At 39.4% G+C, this 13,627-nt stretch overlaps 1 protein-coding gene across 1 annotated transcript in view; it reads right to left on the bottom strand.

The window, feature by feature from the left end:
- The window catches only part of LOC117806654 (contactin-associated protein-like 4), a 111,701-nt gene that overhangs the window by 84,570 nt on the left and 13,504 nt on the right, over positions 1-13,627 (bottom strand). The window contains exon 2 of the mRNA XM_034675638.1: positions 12,384-12,494. The gene's annotated coding sequence lies outside the window, so the exon portion shown is untranslated. The remainder of the gene's footprint in view (positions 1-12,383; positions 12,495-13,627) is intronic.

The following is a 13,627-nucleotide window of genomic DNA, read 5'->3' as shown; positions in this document are numbered from 1 at the left end:
GAGCTGTTTACTGTCTAACAGGAGAGACTTTAGTATCAGCAGGAGATCACCTGAGCCCGATGTAAACACCTCAGTGTTTCAGCAAGTGAGAACAGGCAGACCTGTCTCAAAGAAACCACAGTATACTATCACATGTCTCATACAAGCACCCAGAGGCAGTGAGGAACTTCTTTGTCTTTTGTCTTTCAGCATCATCTTTAACAACTTGTAGCAGCCTCATACATGCCAATTTAGCTCTAATATTTTATTGTCATTATTTGAGTTTTGGTTTCTTTTGGAAAAAATAAATAAAGCAATGAATAATCATATTAAAGTTTGGTGGAGCACAGCTGCACCTGTTGATGAAAGATTGAAATTTCATTTAATTTTCTTTAAAAAAAAGGTCATAATCAAATCACTGTTCAAATCTCAAATTAAAACTTCTGCAAATGGCTGCACACGTGACTCCACTGTTCATATCCCTCAAATGGCTCTGCTTCCTACAACATATTTAAAATCCTGTTAGTTCCCTACCAGGTGCCAGGTGTGTCCGGGGGGGGGGGGGGGGCAGAGGTAGCATGTGCCCCCACTAAACTCAACTGGCCACTCCAGATGCTACCCAAATGTCCTAAAACAGGATTTGTCTTGTCAGAAGTGGGACTGAGGTTAAAATCAACTATTTGGGTGATACTGCAACAAGTTGCAGGTAGCTTCATTTGCATGTCAAAGTAGCACATTTCTATTTGTTAAAGTTAGCACTTTGAAGCCCTTAAAAATGAAGTTTTGAGGATTTTTTTGCAATACTGTTTCCAAGTTAACAAATTCAAACAGACATATCCATCTATCTATATTACTTATCCCATTGGGGCAGGAATATTTGATACTTAAAAGTAAAAAAAGTACAGTGAATTGACTAATGTGGGCGGAAAGGGTTAAAAAAGAAATGCTTGTTGATGTAGATGAAATATCAATGTTCTTAGACATAGATGACTGATGTGCCCAACTCAAATGGTATTCCCTTTAACAACAAGGCCCCGGCTCACTACCTAGGCTGCTCTCTAGTCTGTAGCCACAGTGGTGGAATGAGTTACCCAACTACACTGCATTTGATCCACAGAGCCCCTTTTAACCTTTGAGGAAAGTTGTAGAACCGGCTCTTTTCCAAGCACCTTCACAGTTGATGATATTGATATTGATGCTGGTGATGATGTTGAGGATGTTAACGTTAATTAACATACTCATGATGAAAATGGTGTTTATGTTGATGGTTAAAGTAATCTAAAACAGCTGCCTCTATGCACCCTGTGCATTGCCTCAGTGCCTCTGATTGGACTTAAAGCAGTTAGTGGTGCTTACCCATGCTGCTCTATCCTTGTGTTGTATACTCTCAGATGTAATGTGCGTCACTCTGGACAAATGCATCTGCTAAAAATGTAATTCAATCATTGTCAATATTTACAGTCAATGAAAAAGAAATCACAGTATTACAGCTACACTTGCATTGTAATAGTTTCAAATATGCTCATGTAGCATCATCAAGCATACCTTAGAGGCAGCATGACATCCTACACCATGTGATACTGCTTTTGTGGAAAACTATTTGGACTGTATTTCGTCCACACAAAATATTTTGAATCTGGTCCAAACCACCCCACCACATCAGATCAATACAGACCTTTAACTTCAGGACACGGAATTGTAAATATCACAGGAAATATCTGGGAAGTTTGAGCAGCTCACAATAACTAAACCAAAGATGTGGCTTGAAACAGGTACTGGGACAGGTGGGGTATGTCACCCAAAATGTACTTCCATTGATCCAGCAGCAAAAACGACCCTAAATACTCTGTTAAGTTTACTTTTTAACAACTTACACACAAAAAAAAACATTTTTTGCTATGATCTCTTCTTCAACAGGTAAAGCATATAAAAGCAGTATTTAATTGTCATTAATACAACTATAATATTTTTTGGGAAAAAAGTTTGATTAACACAACTAGAACTATCCAACCAAATAAGTCAGCATTTTTTTGTCGAACAACATGCGTCTGAAAACATTCATTGGAGGAATAAATGTAGAGTTTTCACACTAATCCTGATAAATAGAAGCGATAAACAAAATAAGCTAAATTAAATGTTTCCTGATTTGAAATATGGGCCCAATTTCCAACTAAAGGTTTCTCCAACAACAAGCTCTGGAGTGTGACCTTCTTGTTTTCAGAGGATATGTATTTACTGGCGGATGGGAGATTGTGCAGCAAAAATCAATACAAATTTGATTAGAGCATGGTTTCTCAACAGAAACAGATTTTTAAATAAACCTTGAGAAATTGCAGTATTGAGTGCAGAATTTTTCATTATTGAAATGAATTTGTCAGGAGTCAAATAAAAGCAAACATTTTTTCTGCTAAAAGGTCAGTTCTGTGCTAATCTATGGAGTGCTTGAGAGATTTTTATGTCAAGGTTCTCTTTACTTTTCAAAGTTTTCAAACAAGTCCCCTGCAAAAGTCAGTGCATTCCCTCAATAAGTAAATATGTGTCATTACTGCAAATCATACATAGATTTTTTGGGCCTGCTTGAAAGCATCAAAGGGAAAGTTATTTCTAGTGCTTCCTCCAGGCTCTGTGTTGGGAAACAAGCCAAATATGAGTGGCATAAAGGCAGGATTATGACTTTTTTATGGCAGCAGAGTGGAAGATGTGACAGACACTCAAGAGTTCCCACAGTAGTGAGATCTGCGACCATCAGAAGCCACAAGTGTTTGAAAAGTGGCCTGGATTTGTGCCTGATCTGAGCACAATCTCAGTGACTAACATCTAAAATGATATGTGAATCTGCACCAACTAAGAAACCTCTAAATGCCACTTGTGTGTGTTTTAATGCAGTGCAGATTTAAGTTGCATGGATCAACACATCACTGGATAATGTTGGAGAAAAACAAAATCTGACATCAGGATCAAGCTTGTGGAAGTGAGTATCTTCTACCTTTAACAGCTGAACTATTAAGATGAATGTTTGCACTTTTGTCGGAAATATAAATGACACCTGCATCTCAAAGAGATCCCCAGGTCAGTACAGTGTACAGCAGGACAGAGTCTTGTGTTGATTTGAAGCAGACGCTCTTAATTATGGAGGGTTCAGTGATTTTTTTTTAGAGTTAGTTACATTTTCTCTCAACTCTTTTTTATCATTTATCAGTGACTTGCACAAAATTCATCAATCACAGGCATGTGAACATGCTGTAACATCATTCTGCATGGTTCATCAGACAAAGTATTTGATAAACTCCAGTACATTCAGAACTCAGCTGCCTGTCCACTTACTCACTCCCACTCCCATGATCAGATCACCCCTGTCCTCCAAAGCCTCCTCTGGGCCGGCTTCTTGTCCTCCAATGCATTCAATTCTTCTTGTACCTCACAAAGGCTCCATAACCTGGCCCCTTCCTATCTCACTGGTCTGCTTCACCCTCAAAACCCCCCTGTGGTCTCCACTCTTCTGATGCAAACCTCCCCTCCCGACATTGTAAGACCACACTGAATCTGGGGCAATGTAGCATGCACATTGCTAGAGGAGTTGCCCCCTGCTGCACAATAGAAATTGTGCATGTTTTGTAATGACTTCACTTTTGAAACTAGAACTGATACACTTTTTAAACAAACCTTCAAATTTCACACACAAATTAAGTAATGTATTTTGGACAAGCCTGAATACTTAAACCCCCTTCCATAAACCCAGTCTGTTCTATAAGCAATGGACGATAGACCACAGAGAAACCCTCTGAGCTACCAGCCAGCTTGTGTATCATCACACCCACAAACATATGACTCCATCTCATATAGAATTAACTTCAGCAATTGTGTCATTAAAACGACAGTGAAAGTAAAAAACACAACATCCAGCAAAGTATTCCCATCCCTCTGTTCTAATTGAAATTGCCACAGTGTCAGCCGCTCGTAGGAAATAGAGACTGACACAGTGCTTGTCAGGGCAATAGCTTCACTAGAAGGAGCAGATGTGCACACCAAATAAAAGTAATGACTGGGACACACTGATGCAATGTTGCCCCTTCAGTGCTGCTTGAAAGAGAGATGAAACACTGAAGGGGACAAGAAGACAAAAAACAGCATGTGGGGAAAGGATACAAGCAATTACAGGAGGAAGAGTCACCCAAAATTGGTAGGTTTGAAAAAGAGGCAGTAAGACACAGATAACTAAGAAGAGGGACAGACACTATTTCAGGTCAAGATCTGTAAATGGTCCCATGTTGGCTTCAGGGGATTTGAAAGGGGCTTTCAGCTGATTTGAGCTGGAAGTCACATAGTAGCAGTTGATTTGAGGTAAAGTCTAACATGTTTTTGACAACCTGGGAGAAATTATGCAACTAAATATATGAAAAGTGACTCAGCACCAGAGCCAACAGCCTGAACAGGATTCTCAGAGGAACAGAGACACTTCAGTGCAGAATCAAGTCTTCCAAGGAGCTGCTTTTAACATAGCAGGGCACTAGTACATGTCTGTGAAGTCAAGGGTAAGGTAATGAATCCAGTTTTAGGGGTCTCAGCCAACATCAGCAGAGTTAAATTAGGGCAGGCCTCTGGAGATGCTGGCTTTAGAGTTTTACAACTAAATGAGGTAGGCAGGTGGAGGATGCAGTGAAAGGATGTCTAAGTAATGGGACTCAGACTAACAGGGAGTTTATAAAGTGGAAGAAATCAATGGAGGTTGCAGTTTGCTGAGAGATTATTTACAAGACCTTTATGCATCAAAGCTGATGGTAGAAACATACAGGAGCAACAAGTCATGAGTGATGGACAACAAAACAAGAAAAGAGCTGGATCCACGAAGTTTGGGACCCTTTTTAAAATAAATTCATGTTTACTCAGAAAATAATGTTACATTGAAGGATCAGTGTACAGTTAATCTGTTTTTTTTGGTGATATAATAGAAAAATGAGAACAGAAAAATACCTGTAGAGTACAGAGTTTCCCACACAGACGATGCCTGGGCAGGCCCTCGGCTGCCTAAGTATAAAGCAAACCATGTCATATCTTTCTTTTTTATCTGTATAAGTTCACCATCTGATTCATACAAAGGTTGTCACTTGTAATATTAAACATAAATTTAGATTCTGATTAACAGAATAGTCTAAAGGTAACAGAACAATCTGAAAACAGATCAAATAGAGCACAATGTGTTCAAGTTTGCTGAGTGTGGTTAAAGTTACCAGAGCTAGCATTACCAGCCTTCAGTCCTCCCTGCAGGTAAATTTCCACATGTCTATTGTTATTAGCTAACCCTGTTTGAGTTAACACAGGCTACATACAACTTTATCTCCATTATCTAGATCATAATACTGTCAAACTGTGTCAGGCTACGAGACGCCATCTGTCATCTGTGCTTGTTTACATCCAGATATTAGAGCACTGCAGCATTAAGGCAGAAACCGTGGCTACAGCTTCGTTTAGTGGTGGGTGGATGAAACACAGCTTTGACTTAACATTTCAGTCCTGTAATAATAAAAACATTGATAACTTGTTTAACTGACTCGTAATTCTGGGACAGATTAACGAGGGTCATGAAGTTCAATCGTTTAGTCAACTACCTGTGCACATCTCTAGCGGCCATTAAACTATCAATTTAAATGTTGATACAACACTAATAAAATTCAAATGATATCAATACTTTTTTCAATACCATGGCAACAAAAATGAAACTCCTGGGCACCAACAATTGGGTGTCTTTTTTGATATAGCATGAGAGGAGTATGAGAAAGAAGAAGAAAGCAAATATGACCTTATCAGACAGTCAAGTCAGATAACAAGATTCATGCATAATGTTAATCTCCGACAACAAATCTAAGTTAACAGAGCTTTTCTGTCCAACTTTAAATTGTTCGAGTGTGGCTAATCGTTTAAATTTTTTTTTAAAGTAATGTCAAATTTTCGCCTCTCAGCTTCTACAGTTAAAGTAGCTACAAGTGTGACAATTTTAAATCAATAACAACGTCAATGTGGCCTGTGGTGACGGACAGACAGAAATATCACTTCAATCTGCAGATGTTCGTACCTCACTCTTGCCACATCTATCTTTCTCCACAGGCAGAAGCAAGAAAGCTCTTACAACCAACTGTGCACCCCTACTTCAGAGCCACAATGGCAGACAAACATAGTTAAACAGCTGGTCAGTATAATGGAGCATTTAGCAGCTAAAGAGTCAGTCATTTTTCCCCTGAGGAGTTGATAGAAACCACGACAGATCGAAAGAGATTGATAGGGGCTACAGTCACCAGAGGCTCAGAAGCATGGCTCCAAATGACCAACAATGCTGCCAAATAAATGCTTGATGTGTCAATGAACAACTGTTGGTACTTCTGAAAAGTACAACACCTCATTGTTTTAGTGATTATATGATAATTCTGTGTTTACAACCCGCTTCTACTGCCTTCAAGTGGCTTAAAGATATCAAAAGTTAAAGGCTCAGTTAATTTCAGGGAACTAAAACTATGCGTTTAGGAAGGAAAGACAAAAGTCATTAAGAAGAGACTACAAGAAAGGTGTGTCAAAGCTGCAAACAATGTTAAATCCACCAATGAAATTAATCCAAAATACAACATCACATCAATTTTACCATTTATACAGAAATTGTGAAAATAAATCTCACTGCTTTAAGAAGCTCTTTGGTCAGGAAGCCATACACGTCAGTTGTTTTTAGATGTCTTACAAAGTTTTATTGCAATAATTGTATAACAAGTCTTTAAGTTGTTATCTATTGTTTTAAATATTCTAAATGTTAAGATGTAGTGTTATCATCCATTCATGTGACAGTCGAGTAACAGGAGTAAATAGGTTGTGTAGTCTCAGCATTCAGGAGGTGTGTAAGAAGTTTGTTTCCTCAGATGCTGTCGTGGATTTACAACTCAGGTTTTTAATCAGAAAATGTGCTGAGGGATGCAGAAGAAATGCTGTAGAGCTCAGGGGGGTATGCAAGCTGCATTTCATCAGGGATTCTAACATTATTTTTCCTTATAATTATGTAGACGACCTCAGACTTTGAGTAGAGGTATTGTAGGATTTAAGCATAACAGGTGTTAAAGAGCAGCATGAAGCGGGCACCTGGAGAGGCAGAGGTGGCACATAAACATCACACAAAGATCAATACCTCATTCCATGGACCCCTTAACGTATAATTTCAACCTGCAGCCCCCTGCTAATGTTTCAATCCCTGTTTTAAATCCAAATTAGCACTTCCAGAAAATGATTACTGGGAATTGATGAAGTGTTTCAAGCCTATTTCAGCCTAATTACAGAGCTTCTAATGTGCAATTAGCAGTATGGCCTAGTGAAAAACAAAGACCTTCTAGATGTTAAATACTGCCATTAACATTTGCCAGTAAATGTTAAATGCTGTCATTAACATTTGCCTATAAGATTGAATGGAGTTAACTCAATGTTTTCTTGGCAGCTCTCATGGGGCTGAGATAAAATGACATTTACAGCAGGAGCAGATTGCACTGTACAAGGAGGGCAACAAGACTCTGAGGGGCAGGGATATCACCAAGGAGGGGGAAAGAAGTGGAACAGATCTTGCATGAACGGGAGAGTTTTATGAACTTCACATGTATCTGTGTCTCTGCATGATGAAATATGCATAGACAGCAAGTGCAGCAAGTGTGCAACCCAATTAAAGTATCAACTCCTGTGGCAAATTCCTCAAACTCTTATTTTCAGTTCCATGAAAGCAACACAGGCACACATTGGTTGTTCACCAACACAGATTAACAGAGACAAGACCAATTTTGAAGGTTTATGACACCTAGCAGGGTGTCTCTGGGTAGAATAACAAGCTTGGGTGTTCAGACTGGTGGGTTTTATAAAAACAGCAGCACAGTAATTATTTTTAAAGACACCCAAAGAGATGAGGGTGCTGGGGGTGACTTTGCCTCCATGTTAAACCCACTACTGCAGACTCCATGCTGCTACAGAGGGCAATATGCACCAAGAGGCTACAGTATAGTGACCATAAAGAGCACTGGTGTGCCCCGAGGTTGCCCTCATGTTGCATTTAAAGTAGATGAAACATTATAATTGCCCTGTAAACTTCAAGATTGTGTAAGAAAATGTGATAAAGTGATATTTCAGTCTGGCAACTCACGTTTAAATTGTTTATTGTAGCAGCAAATACATATTCATGTTTGGTGCCCAGGCTCCAGCCTCATCACTCCCTGCAGATAAGTTTACATGCAGACATTGAGGAGTGATCAGCAAAAAATATTCAACACCCCCAGAGCCTGCAGGTGGATGCTGGGGTGGCGGTGAAAATTCAGCAATAGGCATGCAGGCAGCAGAGGCGCTGACAGGCAGAGGGAGAGATGGGAGATTTTTCCCAGTTTAAATAGACCGCCAAATTGAGAGACAGAGGGCGGGATTGGATGATGGCTATGAGACTGGGACATGTGACGTGTATAGCAGTGCAGCTCGAGTTGTCTGTCTAAACTAGCTCGCAGGCGTCGCTCCATGTATGGTGCCTTTGTCCTGGAGAAAATAGGATCAAAAGCATTAATTGATGCCTCTATTATTGATGCAGGCAGCTCTAAGGCTTCTTGACTATAGAGGTGTGTCCTGTTCAAGCTGAGTCACTTTATAATTTAAATCACTTAAATAACATTTGCTACACTTTAACCATAAAATAGCATTTAAAAAATCTCAGTGCTGGTGCCCTACCAATGCAGATATTGTCATTTTAATATTTTAACCCCAACCTTTCATACAGACTGTCTATCAGTCTGCTGCTGATAAAGGGTGCTTATTGCTGATCTATTAACACTGTGCTCTTCAGAGTCTTGAAAACCTGGTTGTCACTGTGCAGGGTGTTTTTTTTTACATGACTGACCTCATTATTTTGTATTTTAAGGAATGGCACAGTTAAGGCACCCAAGAATAGGAAAGATGACTGTTCAAAGCACCAACCAGTGCATGGTACCACATTTCAACATATAGAATATGCCCGTTTCTGTCTTGATTTTATTTCTTTCAAGTGACATAGTAAATGTGGTGTGGAAGCCATTGATTGTGATTACTGTTTTAAGAATTTGATGAATAAACTCAAACCATGAACTCTATGCTCAAGCTTCCTCGACAAGAAATGTGAAATGTTTATGAGTCATTTACTTTGGCATGGTGGCTCAGGATGCTGACTAAACACACTTTGGATTAACATCAGCAGTCCTACTTTTTACCCACAAGCTACTTTTGATTGATTTTGATAACAAAAATTGGCTGTTATTCAGTTCTGGAGAGTCTCACTTCTTCTAAATCAGAGTAGTTTAACCAGCATTCTCTCTTCCTTTTTCATGAAAAAGTTATCCCTGGCTGAGACTATCAGCTCTGAGCTGAGCTGTGGCCTCCTTGGCCCCTAAACCAGAGCCGTCTGTTGGAGGATCATTGCCAAAGCTGTCAAAGCCAATATCTCTGGCCTCTCCCCAAACCGATGACACACTAATTGTCCATTTTGCACATTGTGGGAGTAATGAGATTAACTACCAGTGGTGCCCATCCATAGCAGGGCAAGACACTGGAAGTGAAGCATTAAACTGCCATGTGTGTACAGTCCTGTAAGTGCAAGCTACTGCCAGGGGCTAACTGACAGGAGCAAAGACCAAGAAGGCATGAGGGAGTTCTCTAACCCCAGCACACCAGCTGCCCTCTCTGATAGATTTGGTGGGTTTTTGTAACTACTTAGTGACTGACAGGACTCGGTGAACGGCTAGTTTCTTCAATGTTTCTGTCTCCTGCCTCTGTTCACCCATGTGAGAGAGTCTGTGATGGTTGGTGAGCACCATGAGAGCAAAAGTCACTGATGCAGATGCCTAGAAATTCACAAGCCGAGGAAAAATCAGTCAGGGGTCTAAAGGATGCTATATCTCCAGTTCCTCCAGACAGCATGCTTTTGTAGTTTCTGGAGACCTGTCTTCCAAGCTGCCCCTCCTGGACCTTTACTTTTCACAGAAACACAACATGTCTTACACCATTTGATTTATGTACTGCACTTCACTCTGTGGGAAACTTGAAAGTTGTGAAGTAGCAAACTGATAAGGTATTATCATCAGTGTACTTTCATTATCAACGTTTCAAGGTCAAGTTTATATATAGTTTATTCTTTGCATGGTACAGTTTATTCTTTAACTGTGGATGCAGGGGCCACCTGTGTTCGTAGACAATGGTTTCAGAAGTACAAATAAGTGTACTTAAATGGAGCCCATGCAGTGATTTCCACTATAGTCAGGTCTGTTTTTAGTGCAATGCTGACCGAGGGCGCTGAGATCACAGCCATCCAGTAATTTTTTCAAGCCTTTATGCAAACTTTCTGAATCTTTCTCATGGTTTTAAGTACTGTAGATGATGAAACCCCCAAATTAACATCATTTTGGGATTGTTGAACTATTTGCTCGAACAGTCTCTCACAGACTGGTGAACCATGTCCCATTATCCCTTCTGAGAGACTCAGCCTCTCTGGAAAGCCCTTTCATTCACAGTTATGTTGCTAAGCTGTTATGAATAAATCTTATTATTTGGGATATGTTCCTCCTCCCAACTTTTTCAAAACATGTCACTGGCATGGCATCTAAAATTAGCATATACTTTTCACAAAACAATATTTTTTTTCTGTTTTTGACACATTGTATTCGCACTAGTTTCAATTTTATATACGGTTATATGATTTGCAAACCATCAAAACTGTTTGATCAACATTTTCACAACATGTCCCATCTCTTTAAGATAAGATAAGATGAACTTTATTGTCCCCGGGGGGAAATTTGTCGTGGAAATAAGTGCAGTGCTGCTCATTTTTATATCTGCATGCTCTGAACCATCTGCCAGAGGGCAGTAATTCATATCTGAATAAAGAACATGTGAAGACTCCTTCAAGATTTTTTGTGCCTGATTAAGAATAGTCTTTTCAAAGATGGTTTGAAGGGACAGTTAATTTTTATTACCAATCACTTTCATGGCACATTTAAAAAGTTTTTATATCTTAGATTTACATTTGCATTTACATTCTTTGGGTGTTAGGGTTGTAATCAGATGAGGCATAAATGCACATTCAAGATTTGATGTATTGATTTTGATATTCTTGCTTTTTTCCTTTCGTTGTAACGTGTTTGGAAACTCAATTTAAAAAATATTTAATATTGCCAATATTTTAATGTGTTGAAACATTAATAAGACCCATGGCTCTCAGCTGCAGCTGGAACAGGTCCAGCTGTATGATTGCCTTTTTGTCTCAGCAGTGAGTACAAACCCAAACAAATTAGGACAACAATTTCCCTTTCATATTAACTTCCTGCAATGTTTTGAAAGGTGGTTACAGGGAGAGAAAACTCCAGCCTAACTTTTCAGAAAAAACACCCTGCTTGCTTATCTTCAATTTGTCTCCAAGTTGGTCAAATTATTCTAACAGTGGGGGGAAAAGAGAAAGAAATCCCAAACTCCCTGATGTTTCTCTGCTCTGGTACCACAGTGATGCACTGAGCTCTTTAAATGGAAAATCTGCAAACTGTTTTCTACCAAAGACTTCACAAAGAGGCATGATAGCCAGGCACAAAGCCGCACATCAGCATCCAGCAGAGAGCACCCTCTTGAATTTTTATTATGGTGGGTGAAACCCAACTTTGATTTACACCCCTGTTGAGAGGAGGTGGCCCTGTGGAGACTTTTTGATGTACTAGTCTAATACAATTCCAATACATCCCAATATACAATGCAGATGGTTGGCTGTAATGCCTGTCATTTCTATCCTTCTTTCCATCTATCTCTCTGTTTTTTTGTCTTTATCTCTGTCTCTCTCTATCCCCAGCCACTGCAGAGATATCTCTCAGCCTATGTGAATCCAGCTGAGGTTTGTCTTTGATGTTTTGTGCTCTGTGTCCTGTGGAGAGCCAAAGACTCTCTCCTGCACTAAGGGGGAATGCAGCACTGCAGCCCACAGAGCAGAACAGAAAACACCTCAGTAAAAGATGGAGATGCAGCTGAGGGACATTGCTTTTCTCAATCTGTTCCCAACATTTCACTGGCCCAAAGGCGCCTCCAGAGAGTCAATGCCAAAAACTGACTGAGTGCACAAAATAAAGCTGCACAAGGCAAAACTTTCATGGGTAGCCAGCATCCCACAAACCATGCACTGTTTACGCTTTGCAACCCAGCTGTGGGAAATTAAAAGGTCACATCTGCAACGGAGGAGTGTGAGGAATGAAACCAACAAGCATGAGCTGGCAGGAACTTCTTTTCATCAAAATAACTCCAGGAACAAATCTTAAAACTTCCATTTCCAGTTATTTCTTAAGACAATACCCATGATCTAAAATAAAACAGAGCAAAGGACAAAGTAATGAATGATTCCTCACCTTCTCTCCTGTTGACCTTAGCAAAAACAGGCCCATGGCTGCTGGTCAGCTGGGAGGAGCTTCTGAATGACGACGGCGGCAAATTGGTCACCAGTGGACTGTCACACACCTCTGTAAAAGCAGGGGAAATGAATTAATGTTAAGGCATCATGTGTCATGTCACTGAACCCTTGATTCACAATTTTACACTGTGTTAAGCTCACTCTACAATTTCAGAGAAAAAGAGACAGAGAAAGTTTGGAAGTTTCCTCTAATTGAAAGGTTAAACTTGAAGCTCTCTTGAGTACCGGGACAGATAATTGAAGGTTGGGGCGGATAATGGGTCACACATAGGAACAGGAGTAAGACTAGTTGGTGTCAGAGGGAGAGGAGAGTCAATAGAGACCTTTTCATGCCTCATACACTTTCATGTTTTAAAATGTCAAGGATACGAATTGGAGCTCTAAATGTGGTCAGATTGACTCTGAATTAGGGACCCTTGAACAGCTAACTGCATAACAATTTCAATTTATTTTTTAAAACAATGCTTATTTCTCCAGTTCTTGTTAAGTTTGATTTACTTGTTATTCATGTTATTCAAACCAACATATAAATGGTATATTCTGAAGTAAATACATACACATATTTTTCTGTGGGACTGCAATGAAATAGAAAAACAGCATAGATCTGTATGATGGGTTAAGGGGGTTACACAGCCAGTGTGTCTACTTATAACACAATCAATACTTACATTAATTATGTTAACTTTGTTAAAGTTAAACCATTTTTTTGTTTTAATGCATTTCTGTGCATCAATAGTATCATCAGTAAATAGGACATTTGAAATTAGCATTAAAGTCCTTTCAAAATCTCAAACAAGACTTGAGATTTAAGACTTTACCAACTTTTGTTTCAGTGTTCAATTGTGCAACACAATTTGAGATCATGTTTATAAGTATGAAAATGAAGTGTCCTATTCAAACAATCTAAAGTAGGGGCGATGGTTCGACTCCAGGTCACAACCATATGCATATGTCATCCACCATTCTGTTCTCCTTATATTTCCTGTCTCTCTTCATCTGTCATATTTAATAAAGGCAAACAAAAATGCCCTAAATAAACTAAAGTGCATGGTCTGAAGTAAATGGTTCAAGGCCATCTAAGGTTTGTTTGACCACCTTTTGCTTATTAAATGGTGCACAATCAGGGCACTAAGTAAGGCAAAAGGTGCAAAGAGGTTGGATTAGGTCTCTTGATTACATATT

The sequence above is a fragment of the Notolabrus celidotus genome, chromosome 2 (assembly GCF_009762535.1).
Source record: "Notolabrus celidotus isolate fNotCel1 chromosome 2, fNotCel1.pri, whole genome shotgun sequence".
NCBI lineage: Eukaryota > Metazoa > Chordata > Actinopteri > Labriformes > Labridae > Notolabrus > Notolabrus celidotus.
This window is presented reverse-complemented; position numbering and strand designations above follow the sequence as displayed.